This window comes from Ambystoma mexicanum, chromosome 2q (assembly GCF_040938575.1).
Source record: "Ambystoma mexicanum isolate Mex_15411 chromosome 2q, UKY_AmexF1_1, whole genome shotgun sequence".
In the NCBI taxonomy this organism is placed as follows: Eukaryota; Metazoa; Chordata; class Amphibia; order Caudata; family Ambystomatidae; genus Ambystoma; species Ambystoma mexicanum.
Genome location: NC_090924.1, coordinates 727,759,351 through 727,783,458, shown reverse-complemented (window position 1 = coordinate 727,783,458; position 24,108 = coordinate 727,759,351). Strand labels below are relative to the sequence as shown.

At 40.1% G+C, this 24,108-nt stretch overlaps 1 long non-coding RNA gene across 1 annotated transcript in view; it reads right to left on the bottom strand.

Moving 5' to 3' along the window:
* Positions 1-24,108, bottom strand: part of LOC138569718 (uncharacterized) — a 483,349-nt gene that overhangs the window by 173,148 nt on the left and 286,093 nt on the right. The window contains exon 2 of the long non-coding RNA XR_011303309.1: positions 7,416-7,646. This is a non-coding gene — a long non-coding RNA (uncharacterized lncRNA). The remainder of the gene's footprint in view (positions 1-7,415; positions 7,647-24,108) is intronic.

The following is a 24,108-nucleotide window of genomic DNA, read 5'->3' as shown; positions in this document are numbered from 1 at the left end:
TGAATCCTTGCCTCCAATACTTTGAATCAGTGGAGGTATTACTGACTACGTCAGCCTCATTGTGGGATCTAAGACCCTGGGCCACTGTTCTTTCCATTTTGGCACTGGCCCTCTTATGATTATCCCCAACACTTACTCCCATAAACAAACAAAAGGGGACCACACAGCTCCTTTCTCCTAACCATAGCACCGTGTTGTACCTCTTTACGCTCTCACAGGGCCGATCATCAGGCCCAGAAAGACCCACACACAACTACACCAAACTGAAAGGGTTCCACAATGCAATCAACACATCCTACAATACACTGCTCACAGAACCCTTGTTATCACGCAGATCTCTCCACACTCACTGAGGTACAGCGTTTTAACCACATCTGTTCAAACAATATGTTATAAAAGTGCTGTTTTATGCTGGTACAAATCTGCCCATTGGAGAATACTTATCGCAACTGGTGCAACTACCCAGCAATAAGAAAACTGCAAGGACAAGGAATGGAGAAGAACTTTGTGGGAAATAACCCCTAGGAATTGGTGCAGAGAGGCACATGGTAACAACCGGGAATTATGGGGCATGGAGTTTGGGTTAATGGTCCTTTTACTATGTTCGGGCGCACTTTGTTATTTCTGTTAAAAAAAAAAGAGTGTTGCATAATAGGAAGCCTACGTCACACCAAAGAATTACTGGAGACACCTGGTTTTGAAGTGGCATCAATGAAATTGATTGGATTTTATTCGTTTTTAATAATATTTTATGAATTGTACTTTCACTTTTTGTATAAGAACATAGATAATTATTAAGGATGTTATTGTCTTATGTGTTTCGTGCTTGTGAATGTCCTGCCATTGTACTTTTATGGCACTGTAATTTCCACAATAAAGTTTATGATTTAATTTGAATTGTTAATGCTCTGGTTACCACTGGGTTTGTTCTGTCAGGTTTACTCTTTGGGGTGCCCCTCATCCTTTGATAATATGTCATGCACCTTAAGTTTACTGACATTTAATAGGAAAATGATATTACAACTTTCATGTTACAACATATTAAAGCTAATTGGGATTGCCAGGATGCCAGCTACCAGAAGCAACATACCGCCTGCACATGTTATCTGTAATTGATTGACTTCAAGAGGCAGTGCTCAGCCAAGTGTTTGTTTTTAGGAGAGCAGCTCTCTTTGGGAATGTAGTGAAAGACTTAAATAAGGACCAAAATAAGGAAGAAACAAAAAGGAAGAGAAAATGAACTAGGAAAAGGGTTCAGAAAAACTGGAAAAATAAATTAAAAAAGGAAAGTGTTACAGAAAGACAAAAGAGACAGGAAATTAGAGTAAAAGACAAATGCAGAGCAATCATTATTTATCAAGAAAAGGGGATTAGAAATGAGGCAAGAACGTGGCGAGAAGAATACAATGATTACGCAGAGAAACAAATCTGTTCACATGGGCAAAAACAAAGTGAATAAAACTATGATGGAAAGTCATGAAAGAAAGACAAAATGGAAAAAAGGCTGTAGTGTTGTGTCACTCTGTTGTCACAGAAATACTTGGTCAATTGCAATACCCATAGGACGTTTAGACTGGGGCACTTTATTCCATATATATTTCCAATTACTTTATCTATATTTATATGCCCAAATGTGCCCCACAAATCCTGCTGTGGCTGACAACAAGAACTGTTCTCTGGGGGGAAGTGGTACAGTGTACATTTGTGGACACGGGTGGCGGAACACGTGTGCATTGAGCTTCGTGGCCCATACAATTGTGAACATAGTGGAAACAATAATATTTTTACTCCATAGTAATTATACAGTCAAAGGTTATATTAGGCCATTAATATATTGCAAGATAAATCATTAGCATCCCATCCCAACCTAAACAGAGTAAACCGCTCCTGCCCCTCAGCTCTCCTCCCCTGATATTCTTCCATAAGCTGAAACGTACTATCTTTGAGGTGTCCTACATAGGCCTTGCGGCATGCTGTTACTGCCTCCTGGCAACAGAGAAACATATTGTGTTGCCTGTTAAGGCAAATTTGGCTTCGGATGATCCAGAGAATGTTATGTGTGATTTGTGTAATAATGGTCTGGATAATCTTTTACATGTGTTATTTTTCTGACCAATGCACGACCGTGTTCGCAAATGCACTACAGCACATTTACTATGCAATTTCAACTTTCCTCAATGTAGGCCTGCAATGTTTTTTTTCTCCTTTCTGACACTTCTTTGATTTCTTGGTCGTTATTGACTTTAAGGTCAGCATTAGCAACTAGAAAAAAAACATTTAATTTTTAAATGTCTGTCTTATATGAAAGCCCTTTTAACCTCTCTTTAAGTTTAGAGTTCTCAGATTGGATGCCCAAATTGTTTTTTAATTATTTCTTATGTGACAGTGATTTTGATTTTATTGTGTATTTTGCTCATTTTATGTTTTTTTTTTAACTGTTTTACATCTTATGAATGAATGATATTGTATTATTGCGAGAGTCCGTCCTGTATTTCCACCATTCTCAGGCACCCAGTGATGATCCACTTCCAGGTTGTGATGATGAAATTGGCAAGCTTTCCGGTACCATTCTAATCAGTCGAGGGTCTTTGGACACCCACTCCCTGATGTGTTTGGACCTCCACTCCCTGATGTGATTTGATGCGGGGCTCATTGTTGAAATCAGCTTGAACAGGTACACTCCACAAAATGGCAATTCACCCAGTAAACCCATGTACATCAAAAAGTCCTCTGCTCGACAGTTCTTAGGGCATGCATGCCCAGTCTCTCATGCTACATGCAATTACTGCCGTCAGCCAAAGGGAACGACAGGAAAACTATCAACGCAGTTCGATGTGATTTAAAGAAAAATAATAAACAATATGGTTGTACCGCATGTGCGTGGCAAAGGGAAAAGAGGCGTTGTATAGGAGAAATATAAACCTCCCCTCCAATCTTATCACCCTCCCCAGACCCAGTCATATTCCCGAAATTGCATAATTCCACTACATTATAATTTTTAAGGCAGGGGTCTGCGCATTAAAACCATTCCCTCTCTCACAGTGCTCACTTCCTTCTTTGCTTGGTATGGGACATGCTGAAGAAAAACCCAGACAATTACTTACCCAGTGCACTCATCCCACTAGACATTTCAGCTGAAATTAACACCATCAGTCTCGAGATCCTACGAAAGGGTCTAAAGGTCAGTGGAGTAAAGGGAATTGCCCTACAATGGATCGTCTCCTTTACAGAGAGAATGGAAACAACACTGATGGCCCTTTACAGAACATGTTCTTGTAAAATGACCTGAGGATTAGCTCATGGTTCCAGCCACTCCTATTATCCTACACACACGTACAACATATACATAACTCTCTCCGTTATCAACACAAGCCCCAAAAGCTTCAGCTATGCATGCAACAGTCAAATCATCTACAAATGTACAAGTGCCCCAAGAACGTACACACCAGACCTCAATGCATACCATGAACTTGTGGGATCTTGGATGACCTTAAACAAACAATGTCAACCCAGCCAAAGCAGACCTCATGTTCTTCAGTGCAACAACTATCCTCAGAGCGATCCCCTGGCTGTGCGCAATGCACCCTTGTATTGTGCCCTCTTTTACTCTGAGGAACCTTGGCATCTTAATGGACAAAGTCCCCATACTGGAACCATAGGTTAAAGACATCATAAGGAGTTGCTTATCCAGCTCTACAGCTTAAGACACATCAAGTCATATCTTATGTTCCTGCACAAGATAATAATGTCACTGGTACTTTCACGATTTAATTCCAACAGCCTTTAACTTGGACTCCTGAAATACGTACTCAACAAACAAAAGAGATTCCAAAATGCGGCAGCCAGACTACTCTGAAGCTATAGCACATTTGCATGCATCACCCCAACACTGCACTCTTCATTGGCTCCAAATCAAAAAAGGAGATCTACTTCGAAACTGCACTCATCTCTCACCTGCATAGCATCACAGGGGCCGAAATCCATAACAAGGACATTCTCCCAAAACATACCTTTAAGAACTCTGCGATTCCAGCAATGACACATTAGTAATAATACCAAACTTCAGAGAAAGATGAAAGGGAGGAGCCCCGTTCTCCCTCCCAGCACCAAGCCCTGGAACACCATCCAAAAGAGCTCCTCAGGGAGGATCACCTAACTTTCAGGAAAGAGCTAAAAGCCTGGCAATTCAACTAACCCCAGCAAGAGACCAGTCCAGAACACTTCCAACTATATAACTATTCACCTCATCCTCGCTACAAGGAAGCCATACCAAGACCATAGATCATACTGGAGACCCCCATGCAATGTGCTGACAAAGTCAACTGACACACCGGACAACTAAAACAGAAACAACCTTTACTGCAAACAAATACAAAGTGCCTTTTACTCTGCCAGGTAGCGCATACTCCCTCACTCATGAAAGGCGCCCGATGTCTCATCTCAGCATTCACACCCCTGTCTGGTCTAGTTCTCTCTCCTCCCCATCTTACCTGCTCCCTTCTATAATCTACCACTTTACACTACACAAATACATTGCCCAGAGCCGACAGCCATGCGCCATTCTTATCCTCTTAAGTCCTTCCTCACTCCTCTCCATTAGCGGGTAACCTTACCGAAAACACTTTGGGCCTCTGATCTTTGGTCCTCCTATGCAGATAGTGTATTCACAAGGTTCCCCACCAGACGCGTAGATCCTTACTGGAACACAGGACCCAGCTACTTCCAACATACATTCATAAACATGACTGGTTTCGCATCTGCCTTTCCTGCTATCCCACTAAAAACCCTGGCCCCCACTTTTCTTGCAGAGCCACGCACAGTAAAGCTAACAACGTGGCAGAAGGGCCCCATACTAGACAACATGACCTCACCTCCCCCAACCTACAATTTCGGCATCTCAGAACCTGCTTCTTGAATTCCAGGCTGACCATTGTTTTCCCTGGATTCAGTGTTCGTTTCTTTTAACCTCTGAAACGAGGCATTATTTTTGTTTAAAAAAAGTCTGAGTGGCTCTTTGAAATGTCTAGAGGAAAACTAGAAACCCTCCGGCTATACCTTCAAGAGAACTCTGCTCCAGCAGTGTCAAGAAATATCGTGTATTATGGCACTCGGTTTGTTAACCTCTTGTTCTAACGACGAAGTCTTTAATGCACATAGCTGATAGCGAGCTAACTAGTGTGTACCTTACTGTGCCACAGCAGGTGTTAAGATATCTCCCGTCGAGTGTAGAATACAAAATACTTTGCTTAAAGCAAACCCTCACAGGCAATAGCTGCGGATACGTTTGCCGAGCGACACGACAGCCCTTTGTATTCAGATCAGAGGCCCCCTGGAGACATAGGTGGCCAGATCGCTTTTATCTGCATCTATTATGTGTCACATCACATGCCAGACTACCTGTTATTCCTGTGAGGATAAGCGAGGCTTGCAATCATTGGGGCCACACACTGCAGGCTGACAAATGAGCCATGCCAGACAGCGAGTCACTCGAGGCAGAGGACGGACGCAGGTGGATAAGTGAGATTTACATGGCCTCAGGTGAGATGTGCCGCGTAGCATTGTTAGGTGGAGCATTTTAAATGTGACATGGAGACGTAAACGTTCCATATCAAGACATGTTTTATAATTCTGGCTTGCAAACTTTTAGCGCAACATGCCCTTGATTCGTGAGCCAGCAAGCTGTGCATTAACATAATATTATCTGGAACACGTTTGGGGCATTTGCAGTTTGCTCTGAGGGAAATGTTAGTGTTTTTATGAGCATAGATACAATTTCCTCTTTCCTGTCATAAAACCGTGCTCTTTTCAAAGCATCGTTGAGGTCAATGTTTGACTCACAATCGAGGTGGAAAGACTATTATAAGTAATTACCTTCATAGAATTCTTTTTTATTTTAACAGATAAAGCAAATAAATGAGGAAACGCTATATTTTGGGGTTTTCATATCCATCACTAGAATACATGGCTTGTGGCCACAGAAACCCTCGAGTGTAATGGAGCTTTCCTTTGCATATTTCATTTGCAATTACAGTGCAGTATATGGAAGATGCAAAGGAACTCGATAAACACCGGGTCATCAGAGGACTCTGTCTCGGAGACACCTTGGCGCGGCTTCACAGAGGCCTACGTCTGGGCTGCACACAGCAAAGCACAAGGCGCATGCCTCATATTCGTGAACGGGGCGGGCACATTGTACTCTGCCAGCCAGTGGAGGATGGGCTGGAACGTGCAGGTGTTTCATAGGCTCCTGGAATGCTGCTCGCGTGCGCTGGTGAACATGGTCCAAAAAGCAGACAGGGCGAGGAAGGACCCATGTCAGAGTCGCATTTTTCCCTCGTTTTAACAGGCTGTCTGTTAGTGCACATGGGAACCCCAGCCTTTGGGAATGAGGGATGTACACTCATATGGGATACATATTTCTCAGTTGTGTGTGCTCGTGCACATATATTGATACAATTCACACACAAATCAAATTCCTTATTTTTAGGCTAGATAGATATCAATGACAACAAGAATGTTCACCAAGAGCCCACACTCATCCTAACCGATGCAATCATAGAACAAGCTGAGTCCATGGCAATCCTGTTTCACCCAACTAACTGCTAGACCCGTTTCAACCTAAAAGAAGGTTTGGGTCTGCGGCCATTTGCATGGTGCCCATCCTTATGAGGGGATGTTGCCATTCACTGACTGATGCAGTGCAAGACACAGAAAAACGGACATTCTCTGCATTGCATCATGCGGCAAATGCATTTGGGTCACCGAAGTACGTGCATGCTCACTTCGATGATCTGTAATGGTGCTTACCATGTAGAAATATGCCAGCAGTCATTACTGGGGACCCCTATGGACTCTGCCACCAAAATCTGATGGCCGTAGAAATGCATTTTAACACCCTCACTGCTTGAAGTGGGTAGACTCTGTACCCTGCACTGTACTGGAAATCCAAATCCAAATGGGCCATATGCTATATAACACAGAGAGTTTTTGTCTTTGCATGTTTTACTGTACGTTGTCCATTTCACTGGCAATTCAAAATGAGACCATTCATGTCACCTATCTCACAGGGTTTGCAGCTTAAATTTGCAGAATAAATCTTCACCATCTTCAGTACGGTACGATGTTCATTCATCTAGAGTTTTTTCCAAATATTTTTGTGCTGAAAATTATTTCCCTAAAAAAACATTGAAAAATATAGGGGGCTGTGGGTAAGGATATAAAAGGGGTCAGAGGGGTTGGCAATAGTGTAAAATTAATAGGGGAGAGGCGTTGCATGGAACCCCCAAAAATAAAAACATACAATTCTATTCATTGGGGGCGTGGCCGAGCGCCGGGGAAGATGGCCGCTTAAGAGAGCCACTCCGCCTCACAAAAACGTCAACATTGCATTAATTCTTTTTTTTGCATAAACTTACCTTTTTATGAATGTTCCTTGCTGCGTTGCTGGTCCACAAGGGATTGTGGAGTTTCTGCAGCAGTCCGGCTTCGTGAAGAGCTTTCCTAAGAGCCGCGTCGCGTCCGACGAGAGGCTCCGTGAATAAATCTGAAACGCGCCGCCCCTCATGTGGAAAAGTACGGCATTGCGTTTAAAGTGATGCGCCGGCTTGTGCCTTGCATTACAGGCACTATTCCTTAGACTACGCCACCTGTGGCGAAAAAATAAAAATAAAAATAAATAGCAGTTAACTTCATCACAAAAGAAAGGAGATCTACAGGAGCACAAATAAGAGAGAGACACAGAGAAAAAGGTGAGAGGATAAGGAGGAGGGGGAAGAAAGAAGAGGAGAGAAGAAAAAGTTTAAGGAAAAAAAGTTTAAAGATAAAAACAAAATAACAACAAAAACATGTAATAGTGGAAGGGGAAAAAGAGAAATATATTGCTGAAATATAGATTTGACAATAAGTAAAGCAGAATATTAAGCAATGACAAAGAAGGACTACTGATAATAAAGGAAATATATATTCTCAAAGACTTACGTCATCAAGCAGCATAAATACCACTTCCTTTCTGTTTTTTTCATAAGCAAATAAAGGTCTCAGCACTAAATACTTCTCTCCTCTAAATATTATAAAGAATTGCCACATTAATCACTCCAACCATCTACATCTGCTAACTACACAGCATGGATTATTAACCCTCAACCTCTTCACCTCTTGATAGATAATATCAATAACTCTCATCTCAACGTTTTTAGCTCCACAGCTTTGTCTGCTTGCTCCTCTCCTTATTATATACTGTGCTGGTAGATTGCTTCTGGATTCCATTACGCTATTATAATTACATGCATGATCTCTTCATACTTTTAAGTATCCACAGTCTGCGCCTTATTATTCTCTGTCTTTCCATTTTGGTCTCTTTATATAAGAGTAAGACAGTATAAATAATATGGATGTAATAATTGCATACTATGAGACGTCATAGAAAACCCTTTCAAGTTAAGAGGTCACTCCAACGTATTACAAAAAGGTGTTCACACAATTGTATGCAAGCTGACTATTGTTCTGACATACACCTATTTTAAATCTTTGCCTCAGTTAAACGCTCAAATAACAAATCTCAGTCAATAATGATCAACAATGGCAACTAACAAAGCTAATAAAAAAAATGGCTCCTCTTCAAAAGATGCCACCTCCTCTTCAACGAATCTTAAAAGACCAAAAAATGACTCACCACTTCCACTAGGCATTTCCTATCCTGCCATTGAAGCCATTCTTGAGGAAATCAGAGCACTTAAACCCTTTATTGCGACTACAAATACTAAACTACAGCAATTAGAAGATAGGTGGATGGGTGTCAACAATAGAGTGGAGGAAGTGGAAAAAAGATTAGGTGCTCTTGAAGATTTATCCCCTAGAGTTGTACAATTAGAAAAATCCATTAAAGACCTCCAAAGGCACAATGAAGACTTGGAAAATCGCAGTAGGCGCAACAACCTATGCATCTCAGACTTACCAGACAGGGCTGAAGGCACTGACCCCATTGTTTTCCTACAAAAATTCTTACCAGCCATTCTACATTTGCCTTTGGAAACAACATTTAACATACAACGGGCTCATAGAATTGGTCAACCTACAGTTTCTACCACCTCTCGTCGGCTACCCAGAACTCTCATATTTTTCCTATTGGAATACTCTCAACTACAACTTATTATATCCACAGCCAGGGAGCGCAAATCCCTCATTTGGCATGGTAGCAAGCTATTTATTTCACAGGATGTGGCCAGAAGCACAGCTCAAAGAAGAAAAGATTTCCTATCCTTTCGTCCTGCTCTCAAGCAGCTAAATATCCGTTACAGCTTATACCACCCATGCTCCTTTAAGGTAGCACATGAAGGTCGTACAACTGTGTTTGATGATCCAGCCGATCTAAGGACCATTATTCAATCCATAAAAAGTGACGGCATGGATACCTCCTCTCCTGCAAATGCATCAATGTAATCTATTACTTGAGATCTTGACCTCATAACATGTGTAGGTTGCCTTCTTTTTACCTTATTATTTACTTAATGCAATCATTATCCAATCACTTTAACAGGTTGAGGCAAATGCTCTTGCAGTGTCCCTCTTCCACTTCTTTCTCCTTTTGGCGACCCAGTTGGTGTTACCTATCCATGGTATATCTTTCCTCCCTGTTCCTTCTCCTATGTCCTGTTTGATCTCCAAACCATTCGTATTTCATTGCCTGAATTTCCTGTTTATGATCAAACTCCCTTCTCCCCTCCCTGATCCCGTATGTGCTATCCTTCTGTGTCACTGTTTGGGTATATATGTTTTAAACCACATTACTATGAATCTGATTCTATTATTGTACTACAGCCATAGGATGCATGTCTATTATTACGTTTTTGATTAAATTATCTTCAAGTGTATTACATGGAACATCAAAGTATGTAAGAATCCCATAACAAGATGCAAAATTATATCTCACCTTAACAAATTTAAGCCATTGGTCGCTTGTCTACAAGAAACTAATTTATCCAACAAAGAGAAAATGAAGCTTAAATTCCTTTGGGTAAAGGAGGTTATTCCAGTCCTGCAATATCCAAGAAGAATGGAGTGGCCATATTAATAAGTAAAAAACAACCCTTTAAAATTCTTGACCAATATGCTAATACTAATGCTAGATGGGTTTGGGTAAAACTTTTAATTGATTCTACACCAGTATCTATCCTTAAAATGCATGGTCCCACATTACCAGACCCCTCCTTTTGGATCTCAATCAAACAAATGATAATCAAAAATAACTTCACCAATGTGATTTTGTGTGGAGATGTTAATCAGGTTCTCGACCCATTTTTGAACCAAAAATCCAGCTGCATGTTTAAATCAAATAAAACCCATAAGTCCTTTGTAAATTGGCTAGTTGAGACAGGACTAATTGACACTTGGAGACTATCCCATCCTACACAATTAGACTATACCTTCCATTCACCTCCGCACAATACACTATCATGCCTGGACTATATTTACACAATCAAAACCCTCTTTATCTATCGTAGATTCTAAAATCTCTAATATTATTATATCAGATCACGCACCTGGAATTACATCCTTTTGCCTCACAGAAGTGAACAAAACTGCTAGCAGATGGAAACTTAATAATTTCCCCCTACATTATCCACAGTTTACTCAATCCGTTCAATCATTCATCCAACAATATTTCAATAATAATCAAGACTGTGATACTTCTGTTGTTAACAATTGCGATGCGTTCAAAGCAGCTTTAAGAGGTCACATTATGGCCATCTCCGGTAGGAACAAGAAACTTAGGAAAAAACGCCTAGATGACCTTTATTCTAAACTTATCCACGTCGAGCAATGCTACTATTTAGTCTCTAGCTTGACTAACCTATGGCAGGTCATTACGCTACGTTTCGAAAATTAATAAAGAAATTACAGAACTTGCGGCGGGAACAATACTTAAATATAAAACAAAGATAAATCAAACATCAAATAAAGCAGGCAAAATGCTTGCTTCTTACTTAAAAAACAAAAAGGAAAAGTTTAATATTTCCCATATTAAGGATTATCAGGGCATATCTCATCATCGTTCTGATGAAATACTTGACTGCTTCAGGAAACTGATCTTTATATCCCAGAATGTCCTATTCCTAATAATAATATTGAATCCTTTCTTAAAAGTATCAGCCATACATCATACCCTCGAACAGAATTTTCTCACCTTGATAAAGATCTTACATCCTCAGAGATTACTAAAGCCATTCATGGCCTGGGCAATGGGAAAGCCCCCCGCCCAGATGGACTATCCAACAAATTCTACATAAATTTATCTAAAGTATTAACCCCAAAACTTAAAACACTATCCTCATACTTTATAGCCCAAAAACCATCTTCTGGTTCATTCTCAGAAGCTTTACTTATCATATGCCCTAAACCAGACAAAGACCCTTCACTCCCCAGTAACTATCGACCCATTTACCTCAACAACATTGAAAGTAACATTTTTGCAAAAATACTAGCAAATAGAATCGAATCCTCACTCCCAATCCTTGTTAAAGCAGATCAAACTGGTTATGTGAAAGGATACAACATATCCTCTAATGCTAGACTGCCACTCAATGCCATTAAAGCTTTTTTTCCTGTAGATTGGAACTTTCTGTTCCTGTCATGATGCCTACCTCCGGGGACCCAGACCAAGTCCAGCAACCCCGGAAGCAGGCATCAAGTTACCCCAAGCAAGCCCAACAACCCCCGCTAGGGGCTATTTGGGTGCAGTCTTGGCGCCTATGGTGCCAGGCTCATATGGAGGGTCAGTCCTGGTGCATAGGCGCCAGGCTCATAGATTAAAACTTACCTGATGCAGACCATGCTGCAAACTTACCTAATGCAGACCATGCTGCAAGAGCTCCAAACCAAACAAGGCCTGGAAGGGACTATTTTACCTAGGGACTATTTAATTACTCGGGTGGGGCTGGGGAGGAATACTTACCTGGGACTACTTTGGAGGCTATTTAAACCACTCCCAAAAGCAGCACACGCTTCACGTTATTCTGCATCCAGCAGCGTAACGCTCACCGTGCCTGCAAGTCTGCATCTAGTCATCTGCCACGCCCGCCTCGAGTTTGGAGCTCCTAGAAAAAGGGAGAAAGAAGGAGAAAAGGTTAGAACAAGAGCAATACCTTTGATGCTTACCTGAATTCCTGATCCATCGCGCCTTCGAGCTGGAAGAAAAAAGTTATTTTATGCGCATCGCCTCGCCTGCTGCAGCGTCGCGCTGAACTCACCGGTCTTCGCATCATCTTCACATTTCACTGCATTCTCCTGCATGTTACCGCCGCACTGCAGCACCTAAGGAGAAGACAAGAACAGCAAGGTGAGCCAAGGGAATACACAGAGGAATACCCCCCATAGACTTACCTGATTTTACCACCGGGGGTACTATTCTTCTTCACGGGTCGGCGCAGCTCCCACTGCATGCTAGCCGAACCCCGGCCCCTAAAGGGAAACAAAAGGACAGCAAGGTGAAACAAGGGACTAACAAGGGGAACCCTCCTCACCACAAAAGACTTACCTGATTTTACCGCCGGAGGCATTATTCCCCGAGACTTCATACTTTCTCTCAGCGCCTGCATAAGGGAGAAAGCAACAGGTTACATATGGACATTATTTTATCAAACTGTGTTGGATAATACAAATCCTTACCAGAACATTACCGGTTGCCACGAGGAACTCTTCAGTAGGGTAAAGCTGCAACCTGCAAGGAATCGGACAAGAGTGAAAGTCAGGCATTTGAACTCTTACGAACTACATACTTACGGCGTCTTGCCGGGAATATCGGAGTCAATATTGTCCTGGAACTCACCAATTCCTTCGAGCCAGTGAAGCAACTAGTTATCTATGCGCCCCTGCGCTCAATGCAGGATGGAGAGCTCATGTTTTCAAATCATCAGGTGAGACTATAAGAGGGAACATCCAAGGTGATCAGTGGGGAGAACAGCGGGGTGGGGGGATTTACGCTCAACTCCACGGGTGGTTAATTCCCTTTCTCCACTTGCAGAAGAATATTCCTACGGGCCAAGCAAACAAAGCTAGGTGGGCCAGTCCAGTCCGTCATTTCGGCCCTACACGTCACACTGGTGGAGACCGCAGCAGTCCAGTCCAGATTGACACCTCTGTGGGAGCCAGGTGAGCATAACAGATCCAAACCCTATGCTGGCACGGATGTGGTAAGAAATGTATATCACTTGTCAAACTCCTTTATTCATCCCCCAAATCCTCTATCTATTTAAATGGCCAAACATCCTCCTTTTTTCCTTTGCTCAGAGGAACGTGGCAGGGATGCCCCTTTTCACTGTTATTATATATTCTTTTACTTGAACCGTTATTGGAATTAATAAAATCTAACAAAAATATCCGGGGATTCAAGCAGGTGCCTCAATTACCAAAATAGCAGCGTATGCTGATGCTATCCTTATTCTAATCAAAAACCCCAAACTTCACCTACCTAATCTCCTCAATGCTTTATCTCAGTTTGGTCAAGTATCAGGATATAAATTAAACAGACAGAAATCAGAAATGATGCCCTTAAATCCCTACTGCTTCAAACATGAGATTGATATTTTTGATCTTAAATGGTGCAGTAGCTCCATCGAATACCTAAGTCTTCGTTTTGCCCCTACAATCCAAGATACCGTCAAGCTCAACACTAAGACATTAATGGACACTCTTAAAGACCTAACATCCAAATGGTCCCCCCTTTACCTCTCTTGATGGGGGAGTTTGGAAACAATTAAAATGATGCTGTACCCTATTGTACTATACTACCTTCAGCTTCTTTCTGTTCCACTATCTCTTTTCTTTTTCAAATCTATATATTCAATATTACTAAACTTTCTTTGGGGAGTTGGGCAGTGTTAGATTTCCAGACTTTAAGCTATATCATTCTGCATTTCTCATAAAGCAATCTTGCCACTGGTTCACAGATCCCGACATTTCTGATACTCCTACATGGTGCACATTAGAAAAACAATCAGTTCATCCTTATAACATCACTGATTATATATATATTTAAACATACCTCCAAGAACATCTTGCATCCGTCACAGCCCTACAAACCTTTCTCTTCCCCCATACCAAAACTCCCAATAAGTACCTTTCCCCTTTACTATGGCACAACAAGAATATAGTAATTAATAGCAAGGTCCTTAATCGTAAATCATGGATTAAAAATGGAATTATATTCATCCAACACATTATAGATGGTCCCATCCAACACATTATAGGTGGTCCTTCCATTCTCTCCTTCCAGCAAATCTCGTCCAAATTCACCATTACCAAAGCTGATTTTCAGTACTACAACAAATTAATTAACTCCTGTCTCGATGCACTTAATCACTTCTCCAATGAGATTTTTTCTCCAGACACCCTCAGACTATTACAGCTTACCATGACTTGCGATGTAAGAGCCTCACAAATGTATAATATGCTCACCTCAACATTTGACGTTTGTTCAGTTCATCTGAAATGGGAATTTGATTTAGGATGTATGTTTGAGGATCATATATGGTTCCGTTTGTTCTCCAAAATTAAACACATATCGGTTTCAGCAAATATAACCCAGCATTATTTTTTCTTCATCCAGAGAGCATTTATTACTCTGGCTAAACTAGCAAAGGCCAACCCAAATCATGACGCTAAATGGTGGTCATGTGTCATGTCTCCCACCACATATATGCATATGTTCTTTGAATGTTCATATATTTTCAGATTTTGGCAAGACATCTGGAAGTTCATCAAGATTATTTTTTCTGTTGCTGTTCTGTTATCCTCTGTGAATGTTTTTTTAGGAAATCTGGCCATAACAACATATATTTCTCCTGACTCAACCAGACTATATGATTTATTCCTCTGCATAGCCTTGAAATGTATCACAGCTAACTGGAAAGACTTCCGATCTCTGTCTACCAGAGGATGGTGGAACTCTATTTGTCATATTCATAAAATGGAACTGTGTATGGCTGATAATCATAATACAATTCCTAAATATAATGCTAAATGGTATTTTTTTCATCCGCTATCTCAATTGTTTCAATCCAACTGCTCCTGGCTCCTGAACCAATATACTCATGTTTAATTTATTAGCTAGATGATTATATTTTCACTGGGATGCATGTATTATATTATGATTGCAGTGGTAATAACAGTTTGATCAAATAACACATTATACCCATCTTCCCCCTTTACCCTTCTCCCATCAGTCTCTTGTATGTCTTCTGTCTGCCTACCAGTATGTCTCTCCAAATTTCCATTCTTATTCTCGTTAAGCTATTCTCTGCAGACTTGTTACAATAATTTAAGTTCAATTTATATTACTGCCATCTACTATGCTCGTTGAAATATGTACAATAATCCAATTTGTTAAATTAATGTTTTTGGTATTGATCAAGTTCTTGTTTGTTAATATTCTCAATCTCCGTTCATTTTTTATTGTTATAAGATGCTCTCAAAGTCTGTAACTTGCTAACATATGTATTATCATTAGTACCTTAAACAATAAAAATGATAAAAATTAAAAAGAATTCGATTCATTTTTTCAAAAAAGAATTTGGCAAAAAACCCATCGAAAAAAACACTGTCGATGAATGAACATAGAACCCTTCAGCACATGCAACAATATAGAAGAAAATGCTATAAGCATAGATAGTTTTATGAAAGTGAACTGACAATAGAAAGATTTTTTGAAACAGCGAGAGAGGCACCATACACAAAAGTGTGCTTCCTGTTGGATTGCTCTTACTTGCTGCCATGATGAAAAAAGGTGATCCTGTGAAATGCAATGTACCAATGACTGTATGCGCACCCACAAAACAAACTGAAAGCATTTCTAGTAATCCAGAGGCTGGCTTGTCAATGCTAAGAACTTGCAGAGAACTGTACCTGTTTAAATTGGAACTTTCAATCTACATGTAAAAGTACACAAATGCCCGGTTTCACACTTTAAAAACACACATGCCAATTTTTGCACAACATGCCATTGATTCATGAGCCAGCAAGCTGCTCATTAACATATTCACTATCTCAAGTATTGTATGAAAAGTATGTGGCAACATGCAGAAAAATGCACACGTGAAAAGAGTGTGTTTTGCACATCCAAAGGAATTTAACCAGCCTCAGGACCATTGATTCAGATATTGGAACTCAGATGAACAATTCTAGAATTTCATCACAAGTGTAATGTTCCTGGGTCCCAATCGTATAGAAGGAAAAAAGCCATTGGGCATTAGAATAACCTTACATTCATCTTCAAATATTGTATTTTGATGTATATTGTGTTTGAGTAAAATGATGTGAAGATTAATGTAGAAAAGAGACATTATTTGAAGTTCCATTATATTTTGCCACACAGTTCATTTAACTTTGAAAACATGGCTTATTCAATTTGAAATGGGACATACTTGAACGTGAAGCTGGAGTTGAGCTAGGATTCACCTCACTACAAAACCCCACCCATACCACAATATATGGGGCCACAGCAAGGCCGTGATTCATCATGTTTGAACTAGTTTTGCCCCATAAAGATTGCGATATGCACTAAAGTGTAAAGTACAAAGTGAGCTGTCACTTAAGGCCAATCATAAAATCCATTTAGCAAAAGTCATGAGGCAGCTTATCTGATATCTGTGAAAAGCAAAATAAACTAGCCTGGACATGTAGTAATATCATGAAGAAGAGTGTACAGGTAATCCTGCAGATAAGAAAGAGTAACTGTAGAACAGTAGTCAATCCAAAATAATACTTGTATTCTGTGCCAGACAAACAAGCTGCCTATGCTGTATATCCCTTCACTGAAGGAGCCTTATCATTGAATGATGAATGTTCTCAGAATAATGGATGTATTTTCTTTCATTCGTATGGGTTTTACTACTTTTATTTCTGCATATTATTGTTTATTCTGTATTGTAAATAACAAATGAGTGTATAGGTGATGCACCAACAGTGATCTCTGTTGGCCAAACTCAGTATTTCTTTAAATTATAGATGTTGTCAAACTGAAAGTAACGTTTAGGTGTGATGTTTTAAATAAAACATATGCTCATTTAAACATATCTATCTCCAACAAGTAAGGTCCTACCAAATTGTAGTTTGTAGGTAAACAATATATCATGCACCTTATTTACAATTCACCTGGCGCATAATGAGGACAAAATGTAAAAAGTAGGGCAAATCATTATCTCTGCAGGGACATTCCACATCTTGAAGTGTGCATTCATCTCTACAGAATATTATGGCCTTTATTTTATTAACCTCACACATTCACATCCACAGTTACACCATTAAAAGGATGTGAATATCCATAACTTAATGAGTGATTATCCCCCCTCCCTTCTATTTCATGAGACTGGTGGAAGCCACATCTTATTCACAAGATAAGGGGAGGAGTAGATGATTATAAAGTAGCTTGCGTTTGGAATTGTAAGGATATAGAAGAATATTTTTGGATTTAACTGGAAGGATATGTCTGGGGAGCTCAGACCAATTCGAAACTGCTTTCCAGGTAGATTGGAGAAAGGAGCCCTTCAAGGAAGTGAGGAGAAAGCCATGTTGCAGACTGGGTTCCACACAGCCAGCTGGAAATGCACTAACTCCAGATCAAGGGTCCAAGCTGATTCCCCAAAAATGAGAAGCCACATTTAAAGCATAAGTAGAACCCTCAGATAACTCCATATTGTCCCTGTAGTGTATCCATGGTAAAATCCTGGAAATCAAAGGGTATGGAGCCAAAGGGGGATGCTAATATTACAAAGATACAGGTACAGTGTCAAATGCGGTGCCCTGTGTCCCCCATTTAAATGGAGGTCAAGGTGAGATGTAATTTCCTTAAAGCACTTTGCATTGTTATTGTTGACAAGTACAGTTTCAAATTGACAGCATTTCATGCTAATTAAATGCAAAGTGCTTTTGTAAAATTAGGCGCGATTCAAAATACAATCTGTGGATCCTGCCAGCATAGGCTCATGCAGACCTCATATGATCATGAAATACTACTGCCTGATGTGATATCATGCAAACACACTGCCCATGGGAGCCTAGTCATAAATTAAATGTTTGTGGAACAGAAATTAGCACAGGGAACTTTTCTAGTCACAGAAAATCAACAAAATGTTCAACAACAATGTTATCCCTTATCCAGAAAATGAACTGGCGGAGCACTGGTAGACCTACGTGTAATGTGAAAGGGAAGCATGCATTAACATGGTACCTTTGATTACAGAAAATAACATTTCCAACTCAAAACTTACATATGGGAAGGCAAATGAATAAGAAATTGAGGAAAGGTATGTACACATATTCAGAGAAAGCTGCACAAACACACACATTAATGAAACCCCTGCACCACATTTAATGTAGAGACAGCATTTTGATCTATAAATGGTGGGTATCATTGAGGAAAATTAAGACTGTATTTTGACATATTGAAACCACAATGTGATGCACAACATTGAAATGCTTTTGTGAAGTTAAGGAGTTCATGTGTTCAGAATGTCTAGTATCTTATAGAGTATAATACATTTCTAGGCTTCATAAAGATAATGGGGGCTTGTGTGTGAATTACTCAGATTCATGAGGGCAGAGAGAATTTCATGATGACACATTGTTTGTGTACCTACAACATTGTAGTGATTTCCTTTGCATAAAGATAAAGCTGGAGACCACCTTCGTTTGAATTGGACTTTAATTCTTTAAATTCATTTTGAATTTTCAGAAATCACAGTCTGTTTTCCTGCCCAGAATTGGGGACATGAAATGAGTCATGTCACCCTAATGTGAGCCTACAATTTAAATGTAAAACACAAACATTTCTACAACAGCAAAACTGCCGCTTTATCGCTCCTTTATCTGTAAAGAAATAGACTAGTGCAGTTCCCTCTTCCGTGGCCTCAGAAACTCTGCTTTGCAACTGTCACAACAGGTGGCTTTTAGAAACAAGAAGCCATTTGTTTTGCTGTTTACTGCTGTTCTATGCATTTTGCATTTTTTATTGTGTTATACTTTAAACTTATACTTAGAAACCTTTCTCAAAATTAAAACATCTCATCACATCTCATCACATAATAAATACACTTAACAATTTGCAAATTATTCATCCTTAGCAATAAATATCATTCTTTCAATTTATCAAAATCTTTCAATTTCATTTAAAAACCTTCATTTAAAGGTGCATGTATAGTTTTTAGACACCTAATAAGTGCAACGATCTGTTAAACCTCTCCATTAATTTAGACCAGAGGTTCTCACTTATAACCCTGCTAGAATCATACACAAATCTTCCTAACCACATTCTCCTACATATTTTTATAGCCTCACAATTGAAACCAAGATGCTTCAAAGTTTCACAATGTTTAGGATTTTTACACAACCTACAGATTTGATTTTTAGGCTCCAGGCCACAGATGGGCCCCCATCCTTCCAGTGTGCCTAAAAAGTTGAATCCGGACCTCATTTAGATATACCATAAATGCTTGTTTGTATAACAAGTCAAGTATTTTGGCAATTGATGACGAGGTTTCCAAAACGTTACATATTCTGAATACAATTTCTAATGATACAAATTGTGACACTGCTGACATCAGGTGTGTATTTTCAGGTTTTCCAGAATCTTATTTGGATTTTAAACAAAGTTGTTAATATTACTATCGAGTTCAAGTAAAATTTCACATTCCTGTGCAAACTTGATAATAACTTTAAAAGTGCTTTCACAGTATATTTTATTCATATCTGTGTATAAGGAGTCGCTGACCGGGTCTAAAACCTTATAGAATATACTTAACTTATTCCTGTTTAATTGAGAACTTCAAGGCTGGAGTCCCAGTTCATGGTGTATTAGAGCCTGAGGAATTTATTTGGGTAAGCCCAATAATCTCTTCCAGGAGGCTCCCTCTAACATATCGAGTACATCTACTTTTGGTAAAGTTAATAATTTTAGCACATATATCACAGTAGGCATAACTTTCCAAAGTAGTACTTTTGAAAGGAAACCAAAGTGTAAGCACAATATTTACATTTTCCTCATCTGTGTCAGTAGTGGAACCAACTTATTTTTTATTCTTTGGCTCTTCTTTTTTCTACTAGGCTTTTCTTGGATATTGAACTCCAAATAGGTTAGCTGTGTTTGCCGTCCAATTTGAACCCCTCCTACAATTCATGAAAATCACTCACTTGATGTTCTCCTAACTTAAGTTATTAAGATTGCTGATTTTGCTGCATTAATCTCCAGTTTATTAGCACTCGTCATGTCTAGTGTTGTAGTTTCTAATGGTAGTCCAATTTGGGTCTGATCGAATTGCATAGTATCATCTGCAAATAACAGGCTAGGAATGAACAGCTGACCTAATTTAGGAGGAAAGGTATTTATGTTTCACCATTTGCATGGTATATCAGCCACTTATGAATTAAAAAGTGCAGGAGCCAGGACAAAGTCCTGCTTTAGTCCTCTATATGTTGGTATAGATTTAGTAAGCCCTCTGCTCACATCCAACCTAATGCTTATAGTAGTACCTTGATAGAGGCTCATTATTAACTTCAGTAAGCCTTCATCTATCCCCATGACCACAATTTCTTCCATAAGTGGTTTCGATAAATCAGATCAAATGCGAGCGATAGATCTATACAAGCGGTATAAAGTGGTCTGTCCTTTAAAGACAATGGGGGTCACTACGAGTTTGGAGGCAGCCATGCCGCTATTTGCCGCATGGCTGCCTCCAAACTCGGGTCCGGGGTCCTTGAATGAGGAATTACTGGGCCATTCCAACCTTGGAAGACCCGGTAATTCCTCATTCAATTTACCCTTCCCCATTCCTATTCGAGCCCCAATAGGGATCAATGGGAATGGGGAGGGAGCAAACAACCTGTTAGCTCCCTGGTCCTTTAGCGGCTCCCTCTAAGGGACCTCGTAATGCGGCAGTAAGGGGTTAACGACACCAGCATCCTTACCGGCGCAGTTAACACCTTACCGCCGACCTCATAATGAGGCCCAACACATTCAATGCGTCCAATAGAACTGATGCAAATAGTTCTGCTGCTGAGTCTTGTAGGGCTATAGGCGAATAGGTCCCTGGATTACTCTTGTCAGCTTTCTTAAAGATCGGCATAATATAGCTATGCCTAAATGTATTTGGAATGAGGCCATCACTTCTAATGTTCTCAAATAAACCACTCAAACTAGCAGCTCACAAACCAGCATTCACCTTTAGTACTAAATTAAGGAGGCCATCAGGGCCCATAGATCAGGAACATTTACATTTAATCATTTTCCTTTCAATATACAACTTGGTAAATGTACCACTCCATGACTGTAGATTCTTAACATTAAATTGAAATTCCATTTTTGACATTACTGCAAATTTCTTTTTGAAGTGGTCAATCCACTGGCATGCCTGTATCACATTGGTCATGTCACTACTTGAGTCACTGGACAAGCAATGAATATATTTCAAGAATTCCTATTATCATTGATATAAAAAGAAAGCCTGTGTATAACTGTTCACCCAGTTGCAATATTGAAGTGTTTTAACATCTTATGACATCAGAGCCAGATCATAGCAACACTCCTTATGTAACAACCTAATACTGCGCTTGTACTCTTTTTTTCCTTGCCACTAGAGTTTCATTATATACATGTTTTTTAACAAAATGAATTCTTTTAGAAGAATTCCTTCCTAACATCGATTGATCATAAGCCTGGCAGGCTATTCTACAGTAGTTGTCAACCATTATATATTCCAACGTAGCACAATTGCCACTGATATTTTCTATTAAGAATATTACTGTATCATTAAAACTCCTTATAACACTGGGTGACAAAACAAATCAATTTCCTTGATTATTTAATTGCAACTGACAGACCTACATTTGTTTCCTCGTTGTTTCCCTGGAAAAATACATGTCAGAATGAGACCAGCATGGTCACTCAATTCAGACAGTTCTACCTTCAATGACAATATAACTGGCCACAAGGTTAAAGAAGAATAAATATAATCAATGGTCGAACGATGCCCCATGCCTCCATGTCGATTGACTGTGAATGTCACCTGCCACATTTCCATTTATCTTTCTGAAGGCCCATGCCCTTTTAGACCATTGCACGCGGTCCCCACTAATTTCTCATGGAAGCAGCGCCCTCCTCTTCATCCACCAAATCTGGGCAATAGGAATTAAAATCACCAAAAATTAAAATGTTATCCGAATTCATAGTCCTTTGCCATTCATCCAGGATATCTCCCAAAGTATCTCAGAGGGAGTCAAGATTTAACCTTAGCGGATTTCAATATATCGTTAGCAATAATACATACATTTTATTCTTTGAGGTAACATCATAATATGATACACTAATTGCAAATATACTGTCAGAAATGGATTTCTTTTCCATCCCAGGGAAACCTAAAGAGTTTATTTTTTTTTCAATAATGAAGCCAACGTAAGGACGACCTCTACATCGTTTTTTGGCTGGCATTTTGCATTTATAGGCACCAGTGTGGAAGGAGGTGAGTGCAAGGTTTTAAGGGAGGGTGCGAGAAGGGAGGCAGGTGTGTAAGAGAATGAGACAGGGAATAGAGAAAGGGAGTAAGCCACTGAGAATGGGTGGCATTGATTATGAGTAAGAGGAAATATGAGGGCGAACAGGTGAAAGTGGAAGGGTAAGAGAAAAAGCATGTGTGTGTGTGGAAGTATGAGAGAAAAAGTAAGGGCTGCATGCAAAAGTAAGAGTTTGAGAAGAAGGAATGAGGGTGCAAGAGGGGATATCTTGAAGGGTGCCAGGGTGGGAAACAGCAGAGTAAGAGTGAGAAGGAAGGAAGAAAGAGAGAGGGAGGGACAGCGCAAGTTGTGGGAGGGTGGCATTGCAAGGTTAGAGAGTGTAAAAGTGCAAGGAGAGAGTGAGTGACGGCGCAGGGAGAGAGAGAGAGAGAGAGACAGTGGGGACAGGGAGGGAGAGAGAGAGCGAGAGAGATAGAGAGAGATAGGGAGAGAGAGAGAGATTGCACAGATGGAGAGAGTACTGCTGCAGTTCCTCCACTACAGACAAATATCTGGTGCACTGACTGCCTGGTGGGACTATGTATCTGCTTGTCAAATCAAGTGATATGGGACCGAGGGAGGACCAATGCAATTCGAGGTGAAAGCATTGGGGGCCACTAACAGTAGAACCTGATGATGCACCATTTGGTCAATACAATCAATAACTCTGGCACATTGTTAGGGCAAGCTTTTAATATAGTGAGAATGTCATTTATAAGGACTCTAATGTGTGCAGTTACGTCAGAGTGAGAATACATTTTGCCCCGGATTCTGCACTTTGGCTGAACAGTGAAGCAGGGCTTTTAACCCACTCTGCAATTAAAGCACTTGAAACTCATCTTCCAAGCTTCATTTGGTACAAATATTTACGTTTTGGATTTCAAGGAATACAAAAATGATGTATGGGAGAGATTGCTTGCACAATACACTAACTGCACAACCTGACAACATGTAAATCCTTGAAGAACATGTTAAGCTAAAAGAATATCATTGTAGATTAATTTTTCACTTTTCTGAATGAAAAACTATGAGTCCTAGACTGCAAAATAATGAAATCCTGAAACATCATCTATTCAACGCTGCTGTACTTTCACCACTTTCTGACACACATTGAAAGAAGGTGTATTATACACCAAATTACTTACAAAGATTCTTGGCCACACATTTCCTGCTCCTTGTTATGTATGAGGTCAACAATATTTGAACATTGTGAGAAACCTGAGGGTATTCTCACATCTACTCCACCAGGGATTATCTGTTCAGGTGGCCAGGGAAGGGCCATCGCTTTTGCAAACCGACCTTGGGGGTGGAGAAGCGAGGGAGGATCACCTTGGAGGAAGGCCCTTGGGGTTTGGGGAGAGAGTACTTGAGGACGAAACATGGTATCTCCCCTTTCCTAACACTGACCTATCTGACCCCTACTAGGAGTAACACACACTTCCTATGGGAAACACCACTATAGTACTGAGATGAGGAAGAAGAGACTAGGACTAACACACACATCCCATGTAAACACCACTATAGTACTGGGACGAAGAAGAGGAGTGTGCAGACATCTATTACTGAAGGTCAGGC